The sequence below is a fragment of the Talpa europaea genome (assembly GCF_964194135.1).
Source record: "Talpa europaea genome assembly, chromosome: 1".
Lineage (NCBI taxonomy): Eukaryota > Metazoa > Chordata > Mammalia > Eulipotyphla > Talpidae > Talpa > Talpa europaea.
In genome coordinates, this window is record NC_140073.1 from 63,755,456 (window position 1) to 63,769,714 (window position 14,259).

Sequence of the window (14,259 nt, forward strand, 5' to 3'; positions counted from 1 at the left end):
ACACGGCTTGTTTGGGGTTGGGTGGATGGGGAGGTTGGAAGAACCTGGGCTTCATAAACAGAACTGCAGGGACCCCATTATGCAAGAGACGTACAAGTGGAGCTTCTCAGCTGGTGGCCAGAACCCTGGATGCTTGTCTTTAGGGACTTTGAAACGAGTCCCATATTTCCCCAAGCTCCTTCTGAGCAAAACACATGTCCTGGAAACAGGGTAATTCTCAGAATCCTTGACTCTCAGCCATTCCAAACATCCAGGTCCCTTACTGTTCTGAAATGCTAGTGTTCTCACTTTTTAGTGTAGAGGGATTTCTTCTCTGCTTTCAAAAAAAATCCATGAAGATTCAACCTGCAGAGGACGGGTAATTGATAGCAAAAGACAATTCAGGCATTCAGAGGTCAATGCCAGATAGAATTAGGGTTTCACCAAGATCAGGAATTTTCTGGATTGTGCTTATACCTTGGATTCATATTTGGAAATAGATTTGATAGAGCTAAGAAGTAAAAGGAAAAAAGAGTGTACAAATAAGAGAGGTAGTTATGTGAAAAGTCCCCCTCTTGACTCTTGACAACCTTTCCTCATAGAGTAGAATGTTTCTAGCCTTTCCTGCTGAATAGTTGCGTTGCAAGAACGTATTCACATGATTTTCGATAAGTTCCTCCACCTCCTGATTTAAAGTCTGAGTTTTCAAAGCATTCAGAAGAGAGGGAAGCATTAAGCACATGTCACTGGATTGGTTCATGGAGCATGTTCTCAGGAAGAAACACTTCAGTGTCTCCTGGTAAGACCAGTCCCGAAAGCTTCCCGGTGTTGTCCGTGCCAGGGCAACAGAGGCACATACCACTGGAAATAGAACAGAATAAGTTCATTTTGGTTTGGCTCAAACATTCACATTGGCTCATTTTGGGATCCCCAGAGCATGTCAATTTTAATGATGCACCTTTTCTTTCCAGAAGCTTCTAAACCCAGTACCCCGTGCTTACCAGTGGGGCACTTACTTGAATAAATCCTCAGTGAGAGAGCAAAATCTCAGCTTATAGGCAAAGGGAATAATGAAGAGACTATTGGCTCCAGGTGAGAAAATTAATAAAATAGCAATTACCATCATCATCACCATCATCACCATCATTTCCTCAAGCAACTTGTACCAATAGGTTTAGCCTTTCGAAGGTTTTTGTTTCAAATTCACAATATCCTTACAATAATTCAATGTGAAAACTGAGAATTTTAAGTGGCTCTTAGTTGCTTGTCTCCAGGCACCCTGCAGAAACAAACACAAATTGTGAATGGAGGAAATAAGCTCTAATTCAGGTCCCTCTGGAGTCTCAAATATGTTCATTTAAATATAGGTATATTAAAATTGCCAAAATTAAACAAAATGCCTTGTGTGTGAAGTCAAAATAAGAACACCAACAATAATAGAATGGATTTTGACCAAGTCTTCAGATATAGTTAAAAAAAAAAAAGGAAATAGAAAATAAGAGTATTTGACTTTTTTAAAAATTTTACTTCAATATTTTTTTCAAAGATTTATTTATTTATGTATAAAAGAACCGGGGCATAAGCCAGAGATGCAAGAGATGAGAGGATTCACCAGAGACAAAGTGGGTGGCAGAGCAGGTGGATCTACTGAAATATACTGCTGAGGGGAGCAGTGAACGAGACAGGAGAGGCCTGCTGGCCATATGGGTCCCCTCCGTGGCCAGGGATCAAACTCATGCTACAGCGGCTGCAAATAGCTTCACAGTGCTGCATCTTAACCTCTTGCACCACCAGGGAGGTCCAAGAATGTTTGACTTTTTAAAATCAGCACCACACCATGATGTCTACCTTGTCAGGTAAAAAAATGGGTTACAACTAAATAAGAGCCAAAACCAGCACTGAGACAAGAAAGGGTTGATCGGTATCAATATTCTGGTCTTTGTATTGTTAATAAAGAGGATCAATATACTCAGTAGTTTTTTACATATGGTAGCCATTTGGAGTGTACAGTTAAGTGTTCTTAGGTACATTCACATTGTTACACAGCCAATTTCCAGAACTCTTATAATCATATAAAAGGGAAACTTTATAGTCATTAAATAAGAGACCCCTGTACTCCCTCCCTCAGCTGTCAGGGTGGCCCCTAACAGCCACCAATCTATTTTCTGTCTCTGTGAATCTGACTACTGCAGTGCAGGATGTAAGCAGAATCACACAGTGTTTGATTTTTTCTAACTGGTTCATTTTACTCACCATGATGTCTGCAAGTTTCATCCATGTTATAATTTGTCCAAATTTCTTTCACTTTTCAGGTTGAATAATTTTCCATTGCATGTGCACACTATATTTTATTTGGCCATTGTTCTGTCAGTGAATTCCTGGCTTGCTTCTACCTCTGGCTATTTGCATAGTGCTGCTATGAACATGTGTGCACATATATCTTTTCAAGACTCCAATTTTAATTTGTTTTAGGATAAAGCCAAAGGTGGAATTGTTGGATCATATGGTAATTCTAATTTTAATTTTGTGAGGAACTGCCTTACACTTTTCAGTTGTTGCTGCATCCTTTTACATTTACACCAATAGTAAACAGTGGTTCCAATTTCTCTACTTACTATTTTCTTTTGTTCTTTTTAAGTGCCATCCTAATGGGTATGAGGTGGTATCTCACTGTAGGTTTTATTTGCATTTCTGTAATGAACAGGAATGTCGATTATATTTTCATGTGATCGCTGGTCATTTTAATGTTTTGGAGAGATGTCTATTCCTGTTCTTTATCCATTTTTCAATTGATTTTTGTTGTCAGGTTGTAGGATTTCTTTATATATTCTGGACTTTAAACTTTATCAGATAAATGATTTACAGATATTTTCTCTCATTCTGCATATTGCTTGTTAACGTTGTTGATTGTTTCCTTGATGCAAGAAGATAAAATTTTTGATGTATTCCACTGTATCTAGCTTTTCTTGCTTGTGCATATGTAAGAAATCATTATAAAATATCATGAAGCTGTTCCTCTATGTTTTCTTTGAAGGTTTCTGTAGTTTTAGCTCTTCTATTTATGCCTTTGATCCACTTTGAATTACTTTTTTGTGATGATATAAGATAAGGTTCTAATTTGCTTCTTTTGCATATTTATTTCTGAAATTTCTACTCTATTCCATAGGCCTGTCTGGGTTTTTCTGTTTTTATTACTGAATTGTCTGTTTTGATTACTGTATTTTTGTTATATGTACTGAAATCAAGACACAAAACTTTCAAATTTGTTCTTCATTTTCAAGATAGTTTGTAGATTTATATTAAATAACATAAATTTTAAGATGGCTATTTCTATTCCTGTGAAACTCATCACTGGAATTTTGATAGAGACTGCATTAAATCTTTGAACATTATTGGTACTTTAACAATATTGTCTTACAATTAATAAATACAAAATGTCTTTCTATTTATGTATTCTTTCTTTTTTTTTTTTTTTTTTTTTTTTTAAATAAATTTTATTGTTATATTCCCCATACAATTGCAGCCCCCCCATTCTGACCCCAATCCCTCCGCTCCCGCCCCCCTAAAAGTGTCTCTGGTTCATAGTTTTTTGTTGATTTTGATTTTCACTATCTTATAGTTATTCATTTTCCTGGTCCCTTATTTAAGTTTTCTAGATTCCTGCTATGAGTGAGACCATCCGGTATTTTTCTTTTTCTTTTTGGCTTATTTCGCTGAGCATGATCCCTTCCAGCGCCATCCATGTTGCTGCAAATTGCATGTGTTTATCTTTTTTGAATGCTGAGTAATATTCCATGGTATATATGTACCACATCTTCTTGATCCAGTCATCTATTTTTGGGCATTTGGGTTGTTTCCAAAGCTTAGCTATTGTAAACAGTGCTGCTATAAACATAGGGGTGCAGGTGTTCTTTGGAATTGATGTTTCTGTGTCCTTTGGGTAAATACCTAGGAGTGGAATTGCTGGATCATATGGAAGCTCTATGTTTAGTAGGTCCAGAAATCTCCACACAGCTTTCCACAGTGGTTGGACCAGTTTGCACTCCCACCAACAGTGCAGAAGAGTTCCTTTTTCTCCACACCCTCGCCAACATTTGTTGTTGCTAGTTTTTTTAATATGTGCCATTCTCACTGGTGTAAGATGGTATCTCATGGTAGTTTTGATTTGCATTTCCCTGATGACAAGTGATGTTGAACATTTTTTCATATGCCTGTTGGCCATTTGCATTTCCTCTTCAGAGAAGTTTCTTTTAAGCTCTTCTGCCCATTTTTTGACTGGATTATTTTCTTTGTTGTTGTTGAGTCTCATCAGCTCTTTGCAGATTTTTGTGATCAGTCCTTTATCATTAGTGTTGGGTGCAAAAATGTTCTCCCAGTTGGTGGGGTTTCTCTTTGTTTTTGTTATTGTCTCTTTTGCTGTGCAAAAGCTCTTTAATTTGATGTAGTCCCAGCTGTTTATCTTTGCCTTCACTATCACTGCTTTGGGTGATGTGTCTGTAAAGATGTCTTTGATGTGCAAGTCACGTAGTGTTTCGCCTATATTTCCTTCTATATATTTTATGGTTTCAGGTCTTATGTCTAGTTCTTTAATCCATTTTGAGTTGATTTTTGTGTATGGTGTGAGGTGGTGGTCAAGCTTCATTCTTTTGCATGTAGCGACCCAGTTTTCCCAGCACCATTTATTGAACAAACTTTCTTTGCTCCAATGCATATTCTTTGCTCCTTTGTCAAAGATTAGTTGACCATAAATCTGTGGGTTTATTTCTGGATTTTCTATTCGATTCCATTGGTCTGTATGTCTGTTCTTGTTCCAATACCATGCAGTTTTGATGATTATGGCTTTGTAGTAGAGTTTGAAGTCTGGGAGTCTGATGCCTCCATTCCCTTCTTTTTTTTTCAGGAGAGCTTTGGCTATTCGGGGTTTTTTGTGATTCCATATGAATTTCATCAATAATTGTTCTATTTCTTTGAAGAATGACATTGAAATTTTGATTGGAATAGCATTGAATCTGTATATTGCTTTTGGAAGGATGGCCATTTTAATAATGTTTATTCTTCCAATCCATGAGCAGGGGATGTCTCTCCATTTCTTTGTGTCTTCTTCTATTTCTTTTAACAGTGTTTTATAGTTTTCTTTGTATAGGTCCTTTACCTCTTTTGTTAGATTTATTCCCAAATATTTGATTTTTTTTGTTTCAATAACAAAAGGGATGGTCTTTTTGATTTCTTCTTCTTCAGATTTATTGTTTGTGTATAGGAAGGCTACTGACTTTTGCGTGTTGATTTTGTATCCTGCCACTTTACTGAACTGATTGATGAGTTGAATTAGCTTTTCTGTGGAGTTTTTGGGGTTCTCTATATATAATATCATATCGTCTGCAAATAGTGATAGTTTGACTTCTTCTTTTCCTATTTGGATTCCTTGGATGTCTTTCTCTTGTCTTATTGCCCTGGCTAGGACTTCCAGTATTATATTGAAAAGCAATGGTGAGAGTGGACATCCTTGTCTTGTTCCAGATCTTAATGGAATTGCTTTCAGCTTTTCACCATTGAGAATGATACTGGCTGTTGGCTTGTCATAGATGGCCTTTATGATGTTGAGGTATGTTCCTTGTATCCCAAGAATTTCAAGGGCTTTTATCATGAATGGGTGTTGCACTTTGTCGAAAGCTTTCTCAGCATCTATTGATATTATCATATGGTTTTTATATTTCTTTTTGTTGATGTGTTGGATAACGTTGATTGATTTTCGGATGTTAAACCATCCTTGTGCCCCTGGAATGAATCCAACTTGGTCGTGGTGAATTATCTTATGGATACATTGTTGGATTCTGATAGCTAAAATTTTATTGAGGATTTTTGCATCAGTGTTCATTAGGGAGATTGGCCTGTAGTTTTCCTTTTTTGTGTTGTCCTTGTTCGGTTTTGGTATTAGTGTAATGTTGGCTTCATAAAACGTGTTTGGTATTGTCCCTTCCTTCTCAATTTTTTGGAAGAGTTTGTGAAGGATAGGCACTAATTCGTCTCTGAATGTTTGGTAGAATTCATTTGTAAATCCATCAGGTCCTGGGCTTTTGTTTTTGGGGAGGTTTTTTATTACCATTTCAATTTCGCTAATTGTAATTGGTCTGTTTAGGTGTTCTATTTCTTCTTTATCTAGCTTTGGGTGATTGTAGAGTTGTAGGAATTTGTCCATCTCCTCTAGATTGTTGAACTTGTTTCCATATAACTGTTCATAGTAGTTACTGATTATTCTTTTGATTTCTGCTGTGTCCGTTGTGATTTCTCCTCTTTCATTGATGATCCTGTTTATTTGTGCTTTCTCCCTTTTTTCCTTTGTGAGCCTGGCTAGGGGTTTGTCTATTTTATTGATTTTTTCAAAGAACCAGCTCTTGGTTTCATTGATCTTTTGGATTGTTTTTTTAGTTTCAATTTCATTTATTTCTGCTTTGGTTTTTATTATTTCTTTTCTTCTACTGGTTTTGGGGTTTTTTTGTTGTTCTTTTTCTAGATCTTTGAGCTTCGAGATTAGGTTGTTTCTTTGCGTTCTTTCTTGTTTCTTGATGTGAGCTTCTATTGCTATATATTTTCCTCTTATTACTGCTTTTGCTGCATCCCATACATTTAGGATATTGGTGTCCTCCTTGTCGTTCAATTCAAAAAATTTTTTAATTTCTTCTTTGATCTCCTCATTAGTCCAATGGTCTTCCAGTAGTGTGGTTTTTAATCTCCATGAGGTAGGAAAGTTCCTTGCCTTCTTTTTATGGTTTATTTCTAGTTTGATGCCTTCATGGTCAGAAAAGATGGTTGATATGATTTCAATCTTGGTGTATCTGTTGATGTTTGTCTTGTGCCCCAGTATGTGATCGATCCTGGAGAATGATCCGTGTGCGCTTGAGAAAAATGTGTACTCCGTTTTTTTGGGGTTTAGTGTTCTATAGATGTCTGTTAAGCCCAATTGCTCTAGGTCCTTATTTAGAGCTTTAGTTTCTTTACTTATTTTTTGTCTTGTTGATCTATCCATTGTTGATAGTGGTGTGTTGAAGTCTCCCACTACGTATGTGTTTTCTCTGATGTCTGTTTTCAGAGAGGACAACAGTTGTCTGATATATTTTGGTGCTCCTTCGTTTGGTGAGTATATGTTAATGAGTGTTATTTCTTCTTGAAGTATTGTCCCCTTGATCATAATGTAGTGACCCTTGGGGTCTCTTTTTATCTTTTTGAGTTTGAAATCTGTTTTATCTGATATAAGTATAGCTGTTCCTGCTTTCTTTTTTGGTCCATTTGCTTGTAGGATTGTTTTCCATCCTTTAACTTTGAGCCTATTTTTATCTTTTGTAGCTAAATGTGTTTCCTGGAGACAGCAAAAGGTTGGGTTTTGTTTCTTAATCCAGGCTGCAACTCTGTGTCTTTTTATTGAAGAGTTTAGTCCATTTACATTCAGAGTTATTATTGATATGTTAACATCTGTATTTGTCATTGTGTTTGTCTTTCCTTTGATTTTATTTATTTATTCTTTTAATAACTTTTTTTTTTTTGGCCTTCTTTCATTGTTATTCGTCCCTCTGAGGCTCTGGCTTTAGGACTCCTTGTAGTATTTTTTGGAGTGGGGGTTTAGTTGCAATGAAATTCCGGAGTTTCTGTTTGTCTGGAAAGGTCCATATTCTTTCTTCAAAGAGGAAGGAGAGCTTTGCGGGATAGAGTATTCTTGGTTGGCATCTGTTTTCTTGGAGTCTGTTGACTATGTCCCTCCACTCTCTCCTTGCCCGTAGTGTTTCTTCGGAGAAGTCTGATGTCAGCCTGATTGGTTTTCCTTTGAATGTTATCTGTTTCTTCCCTCTTGCCAGCTTCATTATTTTTTCCTTGTCCTGGATTCTTGGGAGCTTTACTATTATGTGTCTTGCTGTATTTTTCCTTTCATCGTGGAAGTTTGGTGTTCTTCTTGCTTCTTGTATATCAATTTTCAGCTCCTTCTTCACATTTGGGAAGTTCTCTTCAATTATCTCTTTGAATATTTTCTCTGTTCCTACATCTCTCTCCTCTCCTTCTGGTATTCCTATAACTCTTATATTTCCTTTCCTCATGGAGTCAGATAGTTCCCGAAGTCTTTCTTCGTTCTTTTTCCTTCGTACTTCTCTTTCCTTTTCTGTTTTGGTTCTTTTTATTTCTATGTCTTCAAGATTACTTATTCGTTCTTCCATTTCATCTATTCTGCTTTCATTGCTTTTCCCAGAATTCTTTAGTTCTTCCATTAATTCTTTGATCTCCTGCATTTCTTTTACTTCCCTCTTTAGGGACTCAATTTCTTTCTTCTGACCATTGTTTTCCCTCTCTAGGGACTCAATTGCATTCTTCTGATCGTTGATTATTTTTCCCTTATCATTGTTTTCCTTTATGACTTCTGTTAGTTTTTTAATCACGGCAATTTTAAATTCTCTTTCTGGAAGGCTCAGAAATTCTTCCAAGTTATTGTCTTTGCAATCTGGGGGCTGGCTTTCTTTTTGTGGTGTGCTTTTTCTCTGGAGAGTTGCTAGGTTGCGTGTGGTTCTTCTCTTCCCTACTGTCTGTTTTCTAATTTGCCGTATGCGTTGGGACACTGTGTAGTTGGGACTGGCCGGCATCTTGGGTGGGCTTCTCTGTTCCCCTCTGGTTCTTCCAGGAGTCATCTGTCAGTTTCAAGCAGTCTTTACTGGAGAAAGGTCCCTGTTCTCAAATGCCGATGTAGGGACACACTCCCCTGTGCGCCTGGTCTGCCCCGGCGGTGGGTTCCTGCTCCCCTCTGGGCTTGGACTGCAGGCCAGAGGGGGTCTGGCGTGGGCGAACTTCCCCCGCTCACCTCTGGCTCCTGAGGAAGCCTTCTGCAGGTAGTCTTTACTGAAGAAATGTCCCTGTTCTAAAATGGTGATGTGGGACACACTCCCTGCGTGTCTGGTCTCAGGCACACTCTTCTGCGCACCTGGTCTGCCCCGGCTGTGGGTGCTCGCTCTCCCTGTGGGCTCAGACTACTTGTTCGGAAGGGGCCCGGTGTGGGCAAACTCCCCAGCTGGCCACTAGCTCCTTCAGGAGCCTCTGCTGGCTTCAAGTCGCTAGGTGGTGCCAGAGATCTCTCCTAGAGCCCTTGGGGAGCTGATTTTCCACTCCGTGGGACAGGGAGCAGAGCGGGGATGGTAGGGTACACCTCAACGGCTTTGGGGTGCTGTGTCTGCCTTGTGCCCCACCGTCGTGGGGAACCCACGCCCCTAATTTCGTGCCCCGGGTCTCTGTTCCAAAGCCCTCAGTTCCAGGACGCGGGCTGTAGCCCAGATCAGTGGGGCGGGAATGGCGCCTTTTGAATCCTGCTCCCCTGCCTGGGCGCCTTGTTCCTGCTCACTCAGGATGGGCCTCCGCCGTCTCCCCCTAATTTCGTGCCCGGGTCTCAGTTCCAAAGCCCTCAGTTCCAGGATGCGGGCTGTAGCCCAGATCAGTGGCGCGGGAATGGCGCCTTTTGAGTCCAGCTCCCTTGCCTGGGCGCCTTGTTCCTGCTCACTCAGGGAGGGCCTCCGCAGTCTTCCCCTAATTTCGTGCCCCGGGTTTCAGTTCCAAAGCCCTCAGTTCCAGGACGCAGGCTGTAGCCCAGATCAGTGGCGCGGGAATGGCGCCTTTTGAATCCAGCTCCCTTGCCTGGGCGCCTTGTTCCTGCTCACTCAGGGAGGGCCTCCGCAGTCTCCCCCTAATTTCGTGCCCCGGGTCTCAGTTCCAAAGCCCTCAGTTCCAGGACGCGGGCTGTAGCCCAGATCAGTGGCGCGGGAATGGCGCCTTTTGAATCCCGCTCCCCTGCCTGGGCGCCTTGTTCCTGCTCACTCAGGGAGGGCCTCCGCCCGGGTCTCAGTTCCAAAGCCCTCAGTTCCAGGACGCGGGCTGTAGCCCAGATCAGTGGCGCGGGAATGGCGCCTTTTGAATCCCGCTCCCCTGCCTGGGCGCCTTGTTCCTGCTCACTCAGGGAGGGCCTCCGCCCGGGTCTCAGTTCCAAAGCCCTCAGTTCCAGGACGTGGGCTGTAGCCCAGATCAGTGGCGCGGGAATGGCGCCTTTTGAATCCCGCTCCCCTGCCTGGGCGCCTTGTTCCTGCTCACTCAGGGAGGGCCTCCGCTGTCTCCCAGCAAGCCTAGGTCGCAGGCGCAGGGCCCTGGGCAGCTGCAATCCGAGCGCCGCTTTCGCGCAAGCTTACCGGGCGGCCGGGGCTGTGTGCTGGTGCTGGTCTCCTCCTGGGGGGCGTGGCTCTCTTTAATGGCTCCTGGAGCTCACCTCCGCGGTGGATCCTGCAGGGTTCGCCTCTCCCGTTCACGGGGTGTGGTGGCTGCAATAGTTCCTTTCCACTCACAGTCCCACTTGCTGCGTCCGTTTTTCTTGTTGGCCGTTTTGGTTTGTTGTTTCCCTCCTTTCTGCCGGTCGGAGAGTGCCGACTTTGTGGGCGGGGGAGGGGAGCAGGGTTCTGCGCTTCCCTCCCTTCTCGTCCTCTTTTATGGCCACTTTCTTCTTCGGGCAGTTTGCTGGAGTCGTCCGTTTATCTTCCGTGTCCCAGTTCTCACTGGGACCTGCCGCTTTTCCTCCCTATTAACTTTTTTTAATGGGAGATCTTACTCGCAGCGTCTCCTCGCCGCCATGTTGCTCCCTGCCAGTTTATGTATTCTTTCTTTCAGCAATGTTTCAATACTAAACATTGAGTTTTTATTGCACAAGGCTTTCAACTCTTTAAGTGTATCCTTAAGTGTTTTTATTCTTCATAAAGCCATTGTAAGTGGAATTGTTTCCTTAATTTGCTTCTGTGAATTATTCATTATGACTGTATAAAAATGCAATTGATTTTTTTTTTACAGAGGCATGTTTTTATTTTATTTATTTATTTGTTTTTTTGTTTGTTTGTTTTTTTGTTTATACATGCACTGGGTACAGTCAGAAGCACGGGAGGGTGAGAGAATTCACCAGAGCCAGAGCGGGGAGCAGAGCAGGCAGAGGGACCAAAGTACACTGCTGAGGGGAGCAGCGGGCGGCAGGAGAGGTCTGCGCGCCATGTGGGACCCTCCTCCGGTGGCCGGGGAGCAGCCGAGGATCCAACCGGCGCTGCAGAGGCTGCGAGCAGCTTCGCAACCCAGCGCTCAACTGCTGCGCCACCAGGGAGGCCCTGCAATTGATTTTTGTATGTTGATTTTATTTACTTGAATTTCGCTGATTTTTTTCAGTAGTTCTAATAATTGTATGATCTTTAAAGTTTTCTCCATATAAAAGCATGCCATCTGTAAACAGAGAATTTTGCATTTTCTTTTCTAATTTTAATTTCTTTTATTTATTTTTCTTGTCTAATGGCTCTGGCTAGACTCTCAGGAGGTGGTAAAACAGAGGTAATGAAATTAGGTCTCTTTGTCTTGCTCTGAACTTAAAGAGAACGATATCAGCCTTTCACCATTGAGATCATGATAATTGTGGGCTTTTCATGAGTGGCTTTTCTTATGTTAGGGTAGTTTCATTTTAGTCTTAGCTTGTTTGTATCATGAAAGAGTATATAATGTTGTTAAATGTTTTGTTTTTTCTGTCTCAGTTAAGATAATCACATTTGCTCTGTTTTTTCTTCATTCTGTTAATGTGGTATATCGCATTAATTTTTGTGTGTTGAACCATCTTGGCATTCCAGGAATAAGTCCCACTTGATCACAACATACAATCCTTTTAATATGCTGTTGATTCTGTTTGCTAGTATTTTGTCAAGGATTTTTGCATCAGTTTGTCAGGGATATTTATAGTTTTCTTCTTATTATTGTGTCTTTGTGCTTGTCTTTTGTGTCAAGGTGATGGTAGTCTTATTGAGGAAGTGTTCCTTTCTCTTCTACTTTTTTTTTAAGAGTTGGAGGATGATTGGTGTTAATTATTTGCATTTGCTTATGAGTTCCACTGTTCCTAGGCTGGTTTTTTGTTTGTTTTGGTTGGGAAGTTTTATTTTTATCAGTGATTCAACCTCTTTTTAAACACAGGACTTTTAAGATCATAAATTTCTTCATGTTTTGGTCTTGGTAAGTTGTTTGTTTCTTAGAGTTTATTCATTTGATCTATGTTGTTCAATTCAGTGGCATACAATTGTTCATAATATGTTCTTATAATTCTTTTGTTTTTGTAACACGGATTGCAATGTCCTTTTTCTCTATTCACTTTATTTTGTTAATCAATCTAACTGAAATATTGTCAATTTTGTTCATCTTTTTAAATAACTAATTCTTGTTTATTATATTTTCTCTATTTATTTCCACTTTAATATTCATTATTTCCTTCCTTTTCCTAACATTGGGTTTAGTTTTTTTTTTTTCTAGTTCTTAAAGATTTAATGTCAGGATATTGATTGGAGAAGTTTCTTCTTTTTTAAATATGTTTATAGTGATAAATTTCTCTTAATACTGTTTTTACAGCATCCCATGAGTGTTGGTAGTCTGTCTTTGTTTTCAATTATCTAAATATATTGTTTCCTCCTCCTCCCTCTTCCCTTCCACCTTGTCTTCCTCCTCCTTTTTAATAATTTCTATCTCTTAGGAAATATTTTCATTTTATTCATATATTATATTGATTTATTTAGTTGTTTGTTTATATTTTCTTTTTGCTCAATGAGCATATTTAGAAGTTGTTTTAAAATCATTGTCAAGTCAATCAAGAAACATTTGTTTCACTAGTAAATCTTGTTTCTCAAGATTTACTTTCTTTTTTTTTCTATTTATTAAGTTTATTTATTGTCTTACCTTGTAAATTTTTGGACAGTATTTGATTTCCATATGATTCAGTGATTCCACTCTTAGGAATCTATTCAAGAACCCCCTACCCCCCCCCAAAAAAAAAAGTTTGAGAGGAAACCTGCACTCTTATGGTTATTGCAACACTATTAACTTTTTTTCTTCTACTGGGCCATAAGCCTTGTATTTTTTTTTTTTTTTTTGTAATTTGTGATCTTTTGCTGAAAATCAGGTATTTGGAAAAAATGTTGCCTCTCCCGTTCTTCTTCGAAGACTAACGCTATTCAAACTAATCAGTCCTGATTACAAACTCAGAGCCTTCTGAAACCTTTTCTGAGTAATCATTGTCCCTGTATCTATATGTGCTTTTCCCAGATTTCTGTATAATAGTTATTATTAAATATCTTAATTTCATTAAAAGTCTCACACCTGCCTCCAGCCAGGGACTAGAATTCTATTGTATTCCTTTGCTTGTAATCTTTGTCTGTAATCTCTTTCCCCTAGGTACCCAGGGGTCTCCAAAAACCCTTACAGCTCTAATATGCTATGGTGGCTGCCACTGCTTTCAGCAGCCTCCAATCTATATGACACCATTCCTGACAGTTTTCTGAGTGAGGGAAGAATAAGCCAGATAAGCCAGAATATTGCAAGTAAATACCATTATTTTCTTTCTATCCTGTGGGAGGAGACAGGGATTGTCCCACTTCCAATAACATGGACCTGTGCTAGGGAGGGTGTGAAAACACCTTGGAATTATTTATTGATTGATGTGAATGTGACTTTTTCACGGTTATGTATTTCCTATAACTTTTTAACTGGTTCTAAATATTTTACAAAGAGGGCCTCCCCAGTGGTGCAGCGGGTTGAGCGCAGTGCTGTGAAACTGTCCACAGCCTCTGCACCGCAGTTTCAATTCCCGGCAAGCCAGGGAGCTACCCACATGGCACAGCAGACCTCTGCTGACTTGCCCGCTGCTCCCCTCAGCAGTGTCTTCAGTCCATCTGCCTGTTCTGCTCCCTGCTCTCTCTCTGGTGAATCCTCTCATCCTCCTGTGCCTCTCACTGTACCCCAGTTCTTGTATAAATAAATAAATCTAAATAAATAAATAAATAAATAAATAAATATTTTACAAAGAGACTGGGCCCATATGTTGTGGTTACTTGGGGTTTCCATGGTTGAGTCAAGACCCAGATTTACTTAGTGTGCCATCTTGCTGACATCATCTGAAGCTAAATAATTTTGTGTTTTTTAAAGTATATATGTTAGTTTTCTATTACTGTTGTAGCAAATTATCACAAATCTAGTGATAAGGAGTCCCTTACAGGTCTCACTGGCCTAAAACCAGGGTGTTGACAGGGCTGCATTCTTTAGGGAAGAACACATTTCCTTGACTTTTTGGTTTACAGGTCATACACAGTCCTGCTCATGAGCACCTTCTTACAACATTATTGCATCTCATTAATCATTCTTCTATTCACCTCTGCCTCTCATATTAACTTTTAAAGATTCTTTGATCCTAAGGATTACATTAAT